This window comes from Siphateles boraxobius, unplaced genomic scaffold, assembly GCF_051911475.1.
Source record: "Siphateles boraxobius isolate OS27281-9 unplaced genomic scaffold, OSU_SipBor_1 52, whole genome shotgun sequence".
NCBI classification, from domain to species: Eukaryota; Metazoa; Chordata; class Actinopteri; order Cypriniformes; family Leuciscidae; genus Siphateles; species Siphateles boraxobius.
Window position 1 is genome coordinate 1,228,396 of NW_027509164.1, and position 17,289 is coordinate 1,245,684.

General features: G+C 35.7%; 1 pseudogene; it reads left to right on the top strand.

The window, feature by feature from the left end:
- Positions 1 to 17,289, top strand: part of LOC143713538 (uncharacterized) — a 66,404-nt pseudogene that overhangs the window by 13,361 nt on the left and 35,754 nt on the right.

Genomic DNA, 17,289 nt, shown 5'->3' on the forward strand with positions numbered 1-17,289 from the left:
AAAAGTCAAAACTCCCACATATGAGCAAGTTACACGATTTATTAATGGATGATGATGTCATTATTGGACTTACAGTAAATACTGAGTTCAGTTTCAAACCTTTAACATCTGCAGATCAGGATGCTTTGTGTACACGCTTACAACTGACTAATGAAAGTGTTGCCGTTCAAGTCACAAATATGTGCTCTATAGGAATACCGTGCAAAACGAAAAGCATTAACGGAGATGGCAATTGCTTGTTTAGATCAATAGCACATGCAGTATGCGGCAATCAAGAGAAACACCTGACAATCAGACGTGCAGTTGTGAAACATCTTGAAGCTAACAGTTCTAAATTTGTGAGATACTTAAGAGAAGAGTACAGATCAGTGAAAGATTATTTGACAAAATCTAAAATGTATTTTTCAGGAACATGGGGAAGTCATCTGGAATTATTTGGTCTTGCTGACTTTTTAAAAACAAATGTAATGACCTTTAATGATGACAGATGGAATGCACATGCCCCAACTGAACAGTCATTTACAGATAATGCAATCTATTTGAAGCACTGCAATGGAAATCATTATGAAGTTGTTACATGTGTTAAACATAAAAATCAAGAAAATGTTTGTGCACAAGCATGTAACGTTGAAGTGGACGATCAGAGAATAGTAAATCGTTATTTGCGAAAAAGGAAATTGAATGACACAGTTGAGAACTCTAAATGCAAAAGAGCACGTGAGCTATATCACAGCAACACCGATTTCAGGCAAAAAAAGATTAAGAATGCTAAAACGAAATACTGTGAAGACAGCGATTACAGAAAGAAAAAGATTGATAACTGTAAAACGAAATATTGTGACAGCGATTACAGAAAGAAAAAGATTGATAACTCTAAAACGAAATATTGTGAAGACAGCGATTACAGAAAGAAAAAGATTGATAACTGTAAAACGAAATACTGTGAAGACAGCGATTACAGAAAGAAAAAGATTGATAACTCTAAAACGAAATATTGTGAAGACAGCGATTACAGAAAAAAAAAGATTGATAACTCTAAAACGAAATATTGTGAAGACAGCGATTACAGAAAGAAAAAGATTGATAACTCTAAAAGGAAATATTGTGAAGACAGTGATTATAAAGAGAAAAAACTTGAAAATCTTCGAAATAAATATAAAAACAATATTAATGTACGGCAGTCAAAACGTGAAAATTCAAAGATAAAGTATTCCACAAATGTTCATTTTCAAAAACTTGTTCGCCACTATTCTCAGACCAAGTATAAAAGCAATAAAGCATTTAGAGGAAGTGTACGTGAATATTCAAGAAATAAGTATCGCAAAAACTCTGCATTTAAGGCAAGCGTGTGTGAATATTCAAGAAATAAGTATTGCAAAAACTCTGCATTTAAGGCGAGCGTATGTGAATATTCAAAGAATAAATATCGCAGAAACCTCTCATTTAAAGCTAGCGTGTGTAAATATTCAAAGATTAAGTATCACACAAACCCAGCCTTTAAAGCCACTGTTTGTGAATCTTCTAAAAGGAAATACAACAATGATGAAAACTTTCGTATAAGTAAAATAAATAAAAAATCGGAAATTTCTGCAAAACAGAAGGAGAGACAGAAAGACATTGATTTCGCTGTTAGTCAGTTTCATCAAGAAGTCAGTACAGGTCCAGAATTTGTTTGCTGTGTTTGTCATCGTTTAATGTTCAGAAAACAGGTTGTTGAATCTAGAAAAGATTGCTATAAAACCAGAAGTCAACAAATTAATGATTTGGCTGAAAGATGCATCACACCAAAGTATTTACATGAATGCAATACTGAATGTGAGAACAGATGCCATTTATCAGGTAATCCGGCTTGTAAATTATGGATTTGCTTTACATGCCATCGTAAAATCCTTGCTGGGAAATTGCCTGAAGAGAGTGTTGCCAACAACATGCATTTGGTGGACGTTCCAGAAGAACTAAAAGGTCTGAACTCTTTGGAAGAACATCTTATTGCACGCAATATTCCTTTTATGAAGTTGCTTTGTCTTCCCCGTGGAAAACAGAATGGCTGTAATGGACCTGTAGTGTGTGTTCCTGTTAATACCATAGATGTTTCAAATATTCTCCCACGTAATGAATGTGATGACCACATGATAAGAATAAAACTGAAACGGAAATTAACATACAAAGGCCATTATGAATATAAATTTGTCAGCACTGATCATGTCAGACATGCGCTGTCTTATTTGATGAGACATAATAAGTGGTATAATGATGTGGAGTTTAATGAGCAGTGGGTAAACTCTTTGAATGCAAATGATGATTTAGACAAGGATGCTGAAGATTTTGAAATGGAGAAACAAAATGTAACTGATGAAAATGATGATAAAGCTGGAGATGGAGATGACCCAGAGGAAGATATAACATATATTAAAGAACAAAGTGGTCTTTTGTCAGACACATCACTACAACCTGTTGATTTGGGTTCAGAAATAATTGATCAACATTTTCATGATGTACTAAATGTTGCTCCAGGCGAAGCTAACAGTCCTGTTAGGCTGCTAACTGCTAAAGACAATGAGGCAAAGTGTTTCCCTGTTCTCTATCCTACTGGTGGTCCAACATTTCATGATGAAAGACAGGAAAAAATTACATTGACACGATACCTAAATGCAAGATTACTAAATGCAGATGGACGTTTTGCACACAGCACAGACTTCATTTTTTATGCACAATATATATCAGAGGTTGATCAAATTGTTTCTAATGTATCAATTGCAATGAGGAAAGGTTGTGAAAAAAATTGCTTAAAGGTAACACAAGATATGTTAACGAACTCTGATTCCTTGCAAAGAATACTAAATTATGATGAGGGTTATAAGTTCTTAAGACCAGTAAGAGGAACTCCTCCATATTGGATGTCTGCGCAAAAAGATCTGTTTGCCCTGATAAGACAACTAGGCATACCAACATTCTTTGCATCTTTTAGTTCTGCTGATATGAGATGGCCTGAAATGATGAGCACTATTATTAAACAAGAGGGGAAACAAATAAATGTTGATGAGCTTGACTGGTCTCAAAAATGTGGACTCATAAGGAGAAATCCTGTCACTGTAGCAAGAATGTTTGATCACAGATGGCATTGCTTTCTAAAAAATGTCATAATGTCACCAGCACAGCCTATTGGCAAGATAAAAGACTACTTTTACCGTGTTGAATTTCAACAGCGTGGTTCTCCTCATGTTCACTGCCTATTCTGGGTGGAAGAAGCTCCAAAGCTGAATGATAATGATGCAGAAAATGGTTGTCTGGTTGCTGAGTTCATTGACACTTACATCACTTGTCAGACACCACCAGAAGCTGATACTGTACTTTACGAAACAGTGAACAGTGTTCAGAAGCACAGTACAAGACATTCAAAAACATGTCGGAAGAAAAATACAGTTTGTAGATTTAATTTTCCACGACCACCATCCAGTCGTACGTTTATTACAAGACAAACTAATGCAGACGAGTTGAAAGGAAAAGATGAAGATGACACAGCAAGTGCAATTATAAAGAAAGTCAAAACAGCTTTAAATTCTGATGTCAATTTTGATTCGGTTGATGCCTTTTTTTCATCTATTGGGATTAATCAAACTATCTTTGAAAAAGCATACAACAGGTGCACCAAAAAGAAAAGTATTGTCTTGAAAAGAAATCCAAAAGATGTTTGGGTAAACCAGTATAACAGAGATTTGCTGCGTGCTTGGCAAGGGAACATGGATATTCAGTATGTCACAGATGCTTTTTCTGTAGTGGTCTATATAATTAGTTACATCACAAAAGCAGAACAAGAAATGGGACTGCTACTTCAGCGCGCGCAAAACGAAGCGATGAATGGAAATGTTGATGCTAAAGCGTCATTAAAACAGTTGGGAAGTGTCTATCTGCACAACAGAGAAGTTTCTGCTCAAGAGGCAGTGTACAGACTGACAGGCATGCATTTGAAGGAATGTTCTCGTAAAGTACAATTTATTCCAATAGGACAAAATCCAGTAAAGATGAGTTTGCCTTTGAATTTTCTCCAAAACAAAGTGGAAAATGACCAGTCTGATGATGAAAGCAGTTTTTGGATGACAAGTTTCGTTGACAGGTACAAAAACAGACCAGAGAAAGAACCACTAGAAAATCTGTCTTGCCAGTTTTTGTTCTGAGTACAGAGTTCTGACCAAATCAGAGGTTTCCTCACATAACAAAACATCCGAAAATAAAATAATTAAACTCAATAATAACAATGGCCATGTCAAATGAAGGACACGAACTGAACCAGCAGTAGTGAGGTATCCAAGGTTTTCACCCACTAAAGATCCAGAAAAATATTATCATTCATTGCTGCAGCTTTTCTTACCATATCATGAAGACTGTGATCTGAAGCCGAGCGACTATAACACATATGAGGAGTTCTACAACTGTGGTGTCATAAAAAGTGGTTGTGAAGTGAAACAAGTGAAATCCATTGTTGATGGCAACAGAGAATTGTTTGAAAAGGAAAGTGACAAAATAGACCGAGCTAAACAGCTTTTAGAGCAAGATATGGATTTAGAAGATGCTTGGGCCCAGATTTGTCCTGAAACAGAAAAACAGCGCGATGAATGCATAGAACTGATGAAGGATAAACTATTGCCTGATGAAGATGACACTCAGGAACTTATTCCAGATCTTACAAGAAACCCTCAAACTGTGTGTACCATTGAAACGAATCACACTACAATGCCAAGAGATGATGCACTGCATTTACTGAGGTCACTAAATGAGGAACAATCTGCTGTGTTCTATAAAGTGCAAAAGTGGTGTCTACAGAAAATACTTGGACAAAACCCTGAACCATTTCGATTATTTCTTACTGGTGGAGCAGGCACAGGAAAAAGTCATCTAATTAAGGCAATACAGTATGAGTCTTCCAGACTGTTATCTCAGCTGTCTGAAAACCCTGATGACATTACTGTACTTTTGACCGCGTCAACCGGAGTCGCCGCATATAGCATCGGAGCTTCAACGATCCATCATACATTTTCAATTGGTGCAAACGTCAGACTGCCATATCAGCCTCTCAGTGATGACAAAATAAATTCTTTACGGACAAAATTGGGTAATTTGCAAATTTTGATTATTGATGAAGTGTCTATGGTTGACCATCGTCTTTTGTCATATATTCACGGAAGGTTGCGACAAATAAAACAAACTGGTGACTACTCTCTCTTTGGAAAAGTGAACATTCTTGCAGTGGGAGATTATTTTCAGCTTCCGCCAGTTAAAGGAACGGCTCTCTATGCTGATGCAAAAGGAGTAAACCTATGGGAGAATAACTTTGAACTTGCTGAATTAACTAAAGTTGTTCGACAACAAGATCCAAGTTTTGCTGAAATGTTAAATCGGCTCAGAGTACGCAAGAAAGATGAACCTCTTACCAGTACTGACATTGCTATGTTGAAAAACTGTGAAACAGGGGAAAATTGTAATGATCTTCACATATTTGCTACGAATGCCGAAGTTGATAAATACAATATTGAAAGACTTCATGAATGTTGCCCAGACGCAATTAGTATACATGCTCAAGATTATGTGAAAAATTCAAAAACTGGACGAATGGAACGTAAAGTTGGATTTCATAGGAACATTTTCAATTCATGTTTGTCTGCATGTGTTTCCCTGGGTATTGGAGCAAAGGTTATGTTAAAAAAAAACATTGATGTTACAGACGGTTTAGTGAACGGAGCCTTTGGGACAGTGCTTCATGTCAGTGAAAGTCAAAACACTGATGATGATTTCCCATCAGCCATTCATGTGGAGTTTGATAATCCAAATGTCGGTAAAATTCAGAGATCTAAAACACACCAGAGATTTTCACAAAATTCAACAGTAATTGAAGTACAAGAAGACCAAGTCACAAATGATGGTGGTATTAGGCGTCAGTTTCCTCTCAGATTAGCATGGGCATGTACAGTTCACAAAGTGCAAGGACTCACAGTAGATAAAGCTGTTGTATCACTTAAGAAAATCTTTACAGCAGGGCAAGCATATGTTGCATTGAGCCGTGTAAGATCTCTCAGTGGGTTAATAATTGAGGACTTTAAAGAGTCGGCTATATTTTGTAATGACAAAATTGAGTTGGCCTTGAAAGATATGCCAAAATTCCCTTTGGAAGAGTACAGTTCCACTAAATCCCTTGGTACATTCAGAATAGCTCTGCTTAATGTACAAAGTCTGAAATCTCACTTTCAGGATGTTATTGCGCATAAAGCTCTAATGAATGCTGATTGTATTTGTTTGACAGAAACATGGCTGAATGCTGAGGACAAAGCACAAGAACAACAAATACCAGATTTTGTGTTCAAGCACAACCCAAGAGCTAAGTGTTATGACAACAGTACTGCTGTTTTTAGTGATATAAAACACCAGAGGGGCGGTGGAGTTGGAATATATAGTTCTGACAAAATTGAGTGTAACATCTTTACTCCTGAGAACTGGAACTTAGAATGTTTATACTTTACAGTTCCACATGTCAATTTGACTGCTGCTCTCTTGTATAGACCCAACTCATATAAAACTGACATGTTTCGACAACAGCTATTACAGGTTCTTGAAGAGGTGGAAAAGCATCCAGGACAGAAAATAATCAAGGGGAGCCTTTAACGAAGACATCATTACTTCATCTACAGTTGTGAAATTAATGGAAACCCATGGATACAGTCAACATGTACAAACTCCAACAACGGAAAAAGGTACATTAATAGATCACGTTTATACTAAAGATATGGAAGGTATAAGTATCGACGTTGTGCAAACTTACTATAGTTTTCACCAGGCAATACTCATTTCACTGCTGTGATCAAATTTGTGGTAAAGATTCCGCCTGCCATTGGGGGAGGGGGAGGGTAGGGAGGAAAGACACGAGACAAGGCGGCTCCCTAGGGGAGGGAAGGTACTGGAGACCGGGTTGGCTGGCACAGGGGTTGATTGGCACAGGGTTCATTTTTAAATGTTTTTAAGTTTTCATCAAACTACTGAATGTCTTTTTAATTATGGTTAAACAAAACTTTTTTCCTTTTTTATCAATTTAAAAAAGCTTCTATGTTCCTTCGATATAAATTTCTTATTTCTCAAGCTCCCTCTTCAGAATAGAAACTCTGATTCACCCTTATCATGGTCACCATGGTGTGTAAATTACCACTAAATGTTTATAGAGCAGATATTTGAATAAGCCATTGCCACTGTTGACAAGATGATCAGCCCAAGGTTATCTAGATTCACCAACGCATTGGGGGCAAGGAGTCAAGTCACAAGGCCACTCCAAAATTGTTTAACTTGTTTTATTTTTTTAGATATTTGTTTTATGGTTTAAAACTGTGCCAATCAACCCCATAATACATAGCTAGTGGATTTTGAGTAGGGAATGTTGAAGGAATTGGGGCAGAACATCATGGTAGTAATAGCAAATAATGTTTATTTATAGACTTTACATTTACAAGACTGTAAAGCAGTTGTCTAAAAATGCCAATTATTTTGTTGTGACGTTTATTGTGAAATCAGTACAATGGGTAATTTGTATATTTACTATTTATATATATTGTATATTTTTTATATATTATTTGTATTTTATATTGTTTTTTTTGTTTGCTTTTGTTTTTGGCAAGATTATTTAAAAGTTTTATTTATAATTGTGTCAGCCAACCCAGGTCTCCTCTTTTTTTTTTTTACTTTTTTTTTTTTTACTGCTCACTAAATGTTTTTTAAATTTATTAAGCGTGTATTCAGATTTAATCAGCAAATTTAGGGTATTATGCAAAACCACACCCATTAGTATTATCACTTTATAGCATGGTTGTAGCTTGAGATTTTGACTATGGGGCCAGACCATCATATTAGGTATTCAGGTCTGTAGATTACAAATTACATATTTACTTTTAGTAGTACTACATTTTACACATTAAACTTTTTTTAAATAACAGCCTTTTTTGCATCAGTTCTGAACAGAGATTTAGAATGGCTTTCTCAATGCTATGTCCATACTGTAAAGTTGCATGTGGTAATTTTTTTCTTTCAGTTTGTAAGTAGAACCACTTCTTGAAGTAGTCATTTTTTATTGTCTAATATTTTGTACAATAAATGGGCATGTCAGATAAATTGACATCAAATTCAAATATTTTTCCAGAACTAGCTAAAGTGTTTTTCTTCAATATTGCCATTATACAGCACATTTTATGCTGAGTACTTTGAAGTTGTGTGGTTCTACTTATAGCACTGTTTTCCTTCCCTATTGTGTAATACCATTATACATGTTGTGTACAGCTAATTTTATTTATTAATTTAAGTAAATTATGGTGTTAAAAAAAAGATGCCAAAACTGTACTGTTACTTTCATATTATGTAGCAGAAACATTTCTCAAGCCACAATCTGGAGTTTATGGACAATTTAACTTCCCAATTTTCATTCAAAAATGTTACCATGTCATCCTTCATCTGAATTAAACAAGCAACCTCTACTCCGGTTAAAAAAGAACATTTCATCTCTTACCATCACACAAACAACAACACAGGGAAAGAAAAAACAAGTTGAACAAAGAATCATCTTCAGAGAGACCTGATGTGAGTATATTTATTATTTATTAAATGCTGTTTTGAATGTGCTTTTCATAACCTTATTATTCATACATTTTCTTAATATTTCATAAAACTACATCAAACAACAAAATTTTGTTTTATTGTTTTGTAGGACTATGAGGACACTACCATCATCTTCTGGTTTAAAACAACTGACCATCTGTTCATCTATTTGAGAAAAAAAACCTACTTCATTTGATGCACAGCAGACAACAAGACTGCAGTTCGCTAAAACTATGCTCATAAATACAGAATTCATGTGAGTATTTATAGTTTTTGCATATTCAGAATTTTTTTAAGTTACAACATATTAAAAAAAAATCTGTTATATTTGTAGGAATACTATAAGGACATTTCAAGATTAAACGCAGATGTGGCATAGTCATGACAACATTGATACTTCCATTCACAGCAGAAACTGTTCACAACCGGACAGTAGTACCAGAAATAACTCATTTTCATTACACTTTGTATTACAATGTGAAAACAACGTATATTCAATGCCTTAAGAAATAATTTGGTAGTATACTTTGTACAATGTAAACAAAATGATATTGCACTTACAAGTGTATATACTATTTATTTTAACTAAATTACAAATGTACCTAACATGTATTGACAACTCCCATACGTGTGGTTTTGCATAATAGCCAAGGCTCAAAAGTAGGACTGAAAACTTGCTGGTTCAAGCTTAAGTCAGGTCAAGGAAGCCACTAGACATCAACATTATATATGTATTGTTCTGTTTCTGTTTTAGGACTCCTATTTTAATGTTAATTTTGTTCAAATTTTCCTGTTTACATACTGTTTTCAGTGTTACCTAGGTTTGTAGTGTTCTTATTTTGTTTCCTTGGTTAAACATTATGCTTACTTGTGTCTATTTTTTCTTTCTTTCATTATTATCTCTATTCAAACTCCTCTGTTTCTTCAGTTTATTGGTAGCGATTATTTTAGTTTGCTAAGTTGTTTGGTTTTGATTTATGTTCACTTGGCTGCACCTTTGCTGCTCACTCCATTGGCTCTACTATATGGCCTGTTGTCCCTCTGGTTCAACATATCCCTCATCATTCAGACTTTGTCCTGGTCTGAGATCCCCCTGGTTCCACAACAGACTTCCAGGCCTACTGCGATGCCTGCACCGTCCCATCTTTCAGCTCCACCGGGGACCTTCATCCCTCCAGCTGCACCATCATCCTCATTCCCACCGGCTTCACCTTGTCCCGCACATCTTCCGTCTTCACTTGGACCACTGGTCCACTGGTATCACACTGGTTCTCCAACCCTCTGGCTCCATCAAGGTAACCCACTCTGTCATTCATACTGAAAAACATCTTTAAAATGACTTGATCTGAGCATATTTAGTATTTATAATTGCTGTTTTGCATATATTAGTATAATATAATTTGCATACTATTTGTTTAACATTGTATAAAACTGCAATAAACAACAAAATGTTGTTTTATTGTGTTGTAGGACTATGACATCATCTGTCACAGTCTAGTTAAAACAACAGACTCTGCCTGCACCCTCCAATAATTTGGCTCCTGTAGTCCATCCCTCCAGCTCCACCATCTTTTTCACTCCCACCAGGTCTACCTCAATCTGCAGATCTTCTACGTCCACCTTGGTCCTCCAGTCAAGTGGTATCACCTTGGTTCTCCAGCCTTCCTGAGTTTGCCTTGGTCTTCCATATGATCTGCACTGGTCTGCACCACCTCCACCATGAGCCTCTATTCCTGCGCCTTCATCAAGGCATCTCACTATGCACATTTCTGCCGAGGCAAGCTCCATTGATTTTGCATTAGTCTTTCCTCCACTGCACACCCATGGGCTCTTCGTCTTCCTCGGTCTGCTGCACCTTAGTCTCTTCTCTCCACCACCATACTGCTGTTGTATTTAGGCATGAAGAGCTGCCTTTCGGAAGTGCATGTATTGTCATGTTCTTTTTCTTTTGTAGGACTGACTGGTATTTTGATTAAAAAAAATTATACTTATGTTTATACTTAAAGTTTATACTTATGTTTATTTCCTGTTTTCTGAGGTGCCTATTTTCTAGCGTCATTTGTTTCATCTGTTGTCCATTGTGCTCACATGTGTCTGGTCAATTCATTGTTATCTATATATATTTATACTATTTTTTTCACCTGTTTATTATCAGTGTCTTAGCTTTGCTAAACTTTTTTGTTTTGGTTAGGTTTCTATTGCCTATACTTTGAATCATCTGTTGTGTATCGGATTAATAAAATTACTGTTTAGTAAGTATGTAGTCCCCTTGCTAGCCTGTATTTTACAATATCCTTGAGCAAGGCACTTAAACATGGCTGGATACAGGAGTTTTGTATTTGAAACGGTGTATTATAAAATGATTTTACTTTAAAACATAAACTGGCAGTCTACTAACAATATGCATTTTTTAAAATGTAAAACATTTTTTTCAAGTTTTTAGAGATACATTGTACTTAAAACTTTCATGGCTCTACAGATTGATAATACAAATGTATGTATTTTCATTATTATGTTCATTTCAGAAATGCTACTTATTGTCAATGCATACTAAGAATTCTATTATTTTTTATTATAATTTATATGAAGAGGGTTTTTTGCCTTTGCATTTATTTTGTGATCTTCAATGTTTTATTTGCAGCCATAAATCCAGTGACTATCTATATACTGTGTGTGTGTGTGTGTGTGTGTGTGTGTGTGTGCTTCAGTGAAGGCAGCACATTCATTTATAACATCAATTAAACTGATGGTAGCTACATTAAACTGTTTAAAGCATGCATTGCTGTTTACATCAAATCATTATCTCCACATAGAATCTAGACTATATTTTTACCATTCATTTAATTCTAATCCACCATATAACATTAAAACTTATTATGTATTTCTAACTGGCAAAATGCCATAATATGACATTTCATCAAATTTATTTTGCGGTAAAAAAAAGTGACTGGATCTACAAGCACGCACGCTACAGTATTGTCCGTTTTTTGTTCGTGTTGCCACAACATGTTGCTATATTTTGCGTCACTTGCGTCAACTTGCGTCTGTCTTGCTTCAGACGATGGTCCAAAACTCCGTAGTAGTTTGTGTGGACGGCAGGCGTAACCGTAGCAAAAGTTATGCATTTTAAAATGAAAATGCTAGTTCTATTCCACAGCCTGCTCGGGAATCGATGCTCTCGAGACAAATTTATAGGTATTTCAGTGAGTAGGCCTATGGCTCGACGGCAGGAAGGAATAAACCAAACAATTTTTTTTTAATATATATAAAGGTAGTGTGTCGATTCAATAAAAAATCCACTTATGATATGTTTTAAAATATTACATAATTAATTGAAGCCTGTTTGCCATTTATAATACACCGACCAATCTTCACCTGGCTCAAGTTCAAATTTAATTGAAATGTGAAGTGGAGCAGCAATTTTCCAGTCATTCATAAATCGTTTGAAAATTAGATGGGCAGACAAATTTACATTTATGATATCTGGATCTACGTCGTTGGTATCAAAGGATGTTAATTGACTACAAAGCTCTGCACAAAACCAGCACCAACAGTCGCATTAATGGTAGTATTAACGTCACTTTTTATTTATTCTATGTTTATTGATACACCGTTTCCCATTTGATCAAACTATCATAGTTGGTTAAATGAAGCCCAGGTGCCACCTACAGGCCTATTATGTGAAGTGTAGGCCCACAACAACACGCGAAATGGTGACTTGAAGAACTTTAACATTTTAGATAATTAGGCAGCAATAGTAGCCTACAGTAGCATTCTACTGGTAAAAAATTTGGACACATTACTATTTTTATGTTAAAAAAAAAAAAAAACTCTTATGTGCATCAAGCCTGCATTTATTTGATAAAAAATATTATTCCAATTTAAACAGTCACGTGAATTTTTTTCAGAAATCATTCTATTTTGCTGATTTATTATCAATGTTAGAAACATTGTTTTTAACCTGTGATACTTTTTTCAGGATTCATTAAAAAAAAACATTACTGTATTTTAGGTCAAATAAATGCAGCCTTGATGCGCATAACAGGCTTCTTTCAAAAACATAAAAAATAGTACAATCCAAACTTTGATAGAATCCTGGAGTCAATGATTTAATGAACCATTCACTAATACAGCCACTTGCTTTGTTACATTACTTTACATCTACTTGATGACTCAATTATAAATATAGCGACTTACTGCCACGTACTGTTTTTAGTTTCATTTTTAAATCATACATTGCATATTTCTCTATTGAATATTTTTTATTTAAAATATAATTTATTTTATAAAGGTAAAAATACCATACACTCTAAAAAGTATGGGAACCACTGGACTACGGTATAAACAAACAAAAATCCTTAAGAACTATAATTCTGAGGGTTGTAACAATTAACTCCTCCTACACTCATGTCCTTCACTGTTATGACTTTTGCCTTCTTTTTGATAATATTGGAATTGTAACCTAGATGAAACGGTCTTTATATGAACAATCAGCAGGCTAGTAAACCGCAGGGATGCATATACCGGTAGTGGCAACTGCCATCCTCAAATACCAGTATAAAATACAACTGTAAGTGTCTTGGTGTATTAAGACATATTTTGACATATTTTGTATTTAAGACATATTTTGTAATGGGGGTTCCATGCACCAAGGGAGAATTTAATCCCTAATGAATATCAGCCATTCCAACTAAAATACAAAGGCTGTGGTATTAATGTTGCCCACTAGAGGGAGCCCCAGTATAAGGAAACTTTTAAGCCCAATGTTTGTTCATTTTTTTTAAACCAGTTAACATCCATTTAAATGGAAATAAATGCATAGATTTAATTAATTTGTATAACTTGAAAACATTGTTTTATATAACTAGTGTTCATATAATCTATAAAATGCTGGAAAATAATTAGATGTTAAACCTTTATAAATAAAATAAAACAATAAAACATTTTTTCAATATTCATATTTTTCAAGTTGACATGATTAAATATATTGCTGTCCATTTAAAATAAATATACAATTGTATTGGTCTCTATAATATACATTTTCTATAAAAACAATTTTCTTTTGGCTACATGTAAAGTTATGTGGGAAAAATGCCCTAGTAATGACTTTTATATTAATAACATAAGATACAGTAAAGCATTATCACGTGAACAAGAATGCTGTTTTCATTGAATATCAGCAATTTTAATGAATGATTCAACGACTCACTCATTAAAAATTGCTACTACCTACTGGCAGTTTTTATTAAAGGAGACTAGCCTATAATATATATTTTGACGTTGATGCATGCTGGAAAAACATAGATATTTAGAATAAAATAATTAATCCATGTGCTTCACTTGGAGTGCAAGTCTGCAAGGTAGGCACTATAGTGTTTTGTTCATTATTGTCTATTTTTTGTGTAATGCAGGCTCACTTTTTGCATGATAGACAAAGTATGCTAGACAGTATGACTGTTCTATTCAGCTTTTATTATGCCTGTCCAATAAGTGCTGAAATGTAATTGACGTATAGCAGCTATGTTTCTCAAAGTACTTGACAATGCAGACAATGTACAAATAGTAACACCAAATTTTAAATCAGCCAGACCAACATTTCTAAAGTTACATCCAAAATTCACAGCAGTGGCAAAATGTTAAATGAGTTAAACAAACACTGTAAGTAGAATCAAACCAACTGGCTGAAAAATGGCTGAAAAATCACATACAGTAACTAAAAATATGAGTCGTTGGATTATCACTTTCGACCAATAGGCGGCACAGTTACAAAACTGATGTGATCAGAGTGAGGTGACAATGACACATACAAAGTTTGGTGTCAAAATGTGAAAGAATTGCATAGATAAAGCCTGAATAGTAATTTTGGCAGCATGCCTCAACTTTGATGCTGTGGTATACAAAAACGGTTTTGTCTATCGTCACGAAATCCATAACTTTTAGTCGCCACGGTCTGGAGACGACACGATTCGATTTTGGTAAAAATCGGACAAACGGTCTAGGAGGAGTTTGAAAAAGTAGGTTTTGAATAAAAATCAGGATGGCGGACCGGAAGTTCAGCCAAATACGGCAAACTTGATATCTGTGTTCTCTGCATGACCCGAGGAATCTAGTAAGGCCAGTGTCATTACAATAGGAAAATGTATTCAAAAGTTGTTAGCATTTTTGGAAATTAAATTGAAACTTTTGACCAAAAGGTGGCGCTGTCTGGAAATCTTTTGAGTACCTTCAGGGGATGGAGCTGATGGCACATTCTGAGTTTCGTAATGTTACAGCAATGTGTTCATTAAGTATAGCATTTCACATCACAAAACTGCATTGAAATCAATGGGATTTTCATGTTTTGTTCTATTATAGCGCCACCAAGAGGCAAAATCTCACAATTTTTTTTCATGTCTCCTTGGAATGAGCCCATACATGTGTGTGCCAAATTTGGTGAAAATATCTCAATTCGCTTCGGAGTTTTAGACATTTATATGAAAAAAAGCATCAAAAATTACTGACACGTGACTTTGATTTGATTTTACTACCCCTTACCATCAATATTTTGGCATTTGGGCTCTCACAGTTAGTTAACAAGCTATGGTTCCAAACTTCTGACGGTGGTTTCGTCTCGATCGGACCAGCGGTTTCGAAGATATCGGCAAATGTTTTTTAAGCGCTAAATCACAACGCTACACAAACCGTAAGTTGAAACCTAGCATGTTTGGTATCTGTGGACTCGGCAAGGATTCAGGACCTCAACGAGATGACTCCCGTGAAAATAAGTCAACCACAGCCAGAGTTATAAGCATTTGAAAAATAAATTTTACCACTAGGTGGCGCTGTTTCGAAACTTCTCAGGCTCCTTCAGGGCATCGTACCGATGACCCATACCGAGTTTCGTAACAATTCGTTCATGCGTTCAAAAAATACAGCATTTTAGCACATAATTCAAAATGGCCGACAGCCAAAATGGCCGATCTGGGAAAATGCGATATCAGTCGACTCGGCATGACGCCTTGAATCTACAGAGACCACTTTTATGATTTTTGGACAAACCGTTCAGAAGTTATGAGCGAAAATAGCCGTTTTTCATATCTCCGGACCAGTAGGTGGCGCTGCGCCGAAACGCAGCATGTAGCCTCAGGTCATGCTTGTGATGACATGTACCAAGTTTGGTCTGAATACGATTAAGCGTTGCGGAGATACAGCCTTACGTCTGTTTTCGCAAGCGCTACGTAAAATTTGTTTGCGTGTTTATCGAAAGTGGTTTGACGAATCAACTTGAATTCCATAACTTTTTGTTGACACTGCCTGGAGATGATCTGGTGCAATTTTGGTGAGAATCGGACAAACCGTCTAGGACGAGTTCGCAAAAGTAGGTTTTTTGGACAATTCAAAATGGCGGCCATATTTTTATGACGGAAAATGACGTCATAGGGTGCGATCGAATCGTCATGAGCTCAGGAATCAGAGGAAAAAAGAATTTTGTTGATAGGCCAAACGGTTCAAAAGTTATTAGCATAATAAAAGTGAAACTTTGGACAGGTGGTGGCGCTAGAGGCAATGAGTTAGAGACACCAAAATTGGTGCAATTACTGTTGGGACTGTCCTCTATCAGAATGTCAAACCGGAACAACTTTCCCGGACACGGTTCTAGGGGCTGCCATAGACGCCCAGTCGGAAGAAGAAGAAGAATAATAAATATAGCTGCAAGCAGCCATTACCGGGGCCAAGCGCAAGAAGCGGAAACAGATGCCATCATGGGTGGGAGTGGCAGACCAACTTAAGCAAGGAGCAATTAAAGACATTTTAAGAGAATTTTTGCAAAATGGCTGAAAAATCATATATAAAGTAACTTATAAGATGATTTAATGGTTTATCACTTTCAACAAATAGGTGGCGCAGTTACGAAATCGATGTGATGTGGTCAGAGTGAGGTGACAATGACACATACAAAGTTTGGTGTCAAAATATCAAGGCATTGCAGAGATAAAGACTTAATAGTCATTTTGGCAGCATGTCTCAACTTTGCTGCTGCGGTATACGAAAACGGTTTCGTCTATCGTCACGAAATCCATAACTTTTAGTCGGCACGGTATGGAGATGACACGATTCGATTTTGGTGAAAATCGGACGAATGGTCTAGGAGAAGTTCGAAAAAGAAGGTTTTGAAAGTAAATAAAGATGGCGGACAGGAAGTTCGTCCAAATACGTCAAACTTGGTATCTATGTTCTCAGCATGACCCAAGGAATCTATTAAGACCAGTGTCATTACAATAAGCACATTTTAAAAAAAGTTATTAGCATTTTTGGAAATGTAATTTTAACTTTTGACCAACAGGTGGCGCTGTCTTGAAATCTTTTGAGTACCTTCAAGGCAAGGTGCTGGTAACAAATTCTGAGTTTCATAATGTTACAGCAATGTGTTCATTAAGTATAGCATTTCACATCACAAAACTGCATTGAAATCAATGGGATTTTCATGTTTTGTTCTATTATAGCGCCACCAAGAGGCAAAATCTCACAATTTTTTTTCATGTGTCCTTGGAATGAGCCCATACATGTGTGTGCCAAATTTGGTGAAAATATCTCAATTCGCTTCGGAGTTTTAGACATTTATATGAAAAAAAGCATCAAAAATGACTGACACGTGACTTTGATTTGATTTTACTACCCCTTACC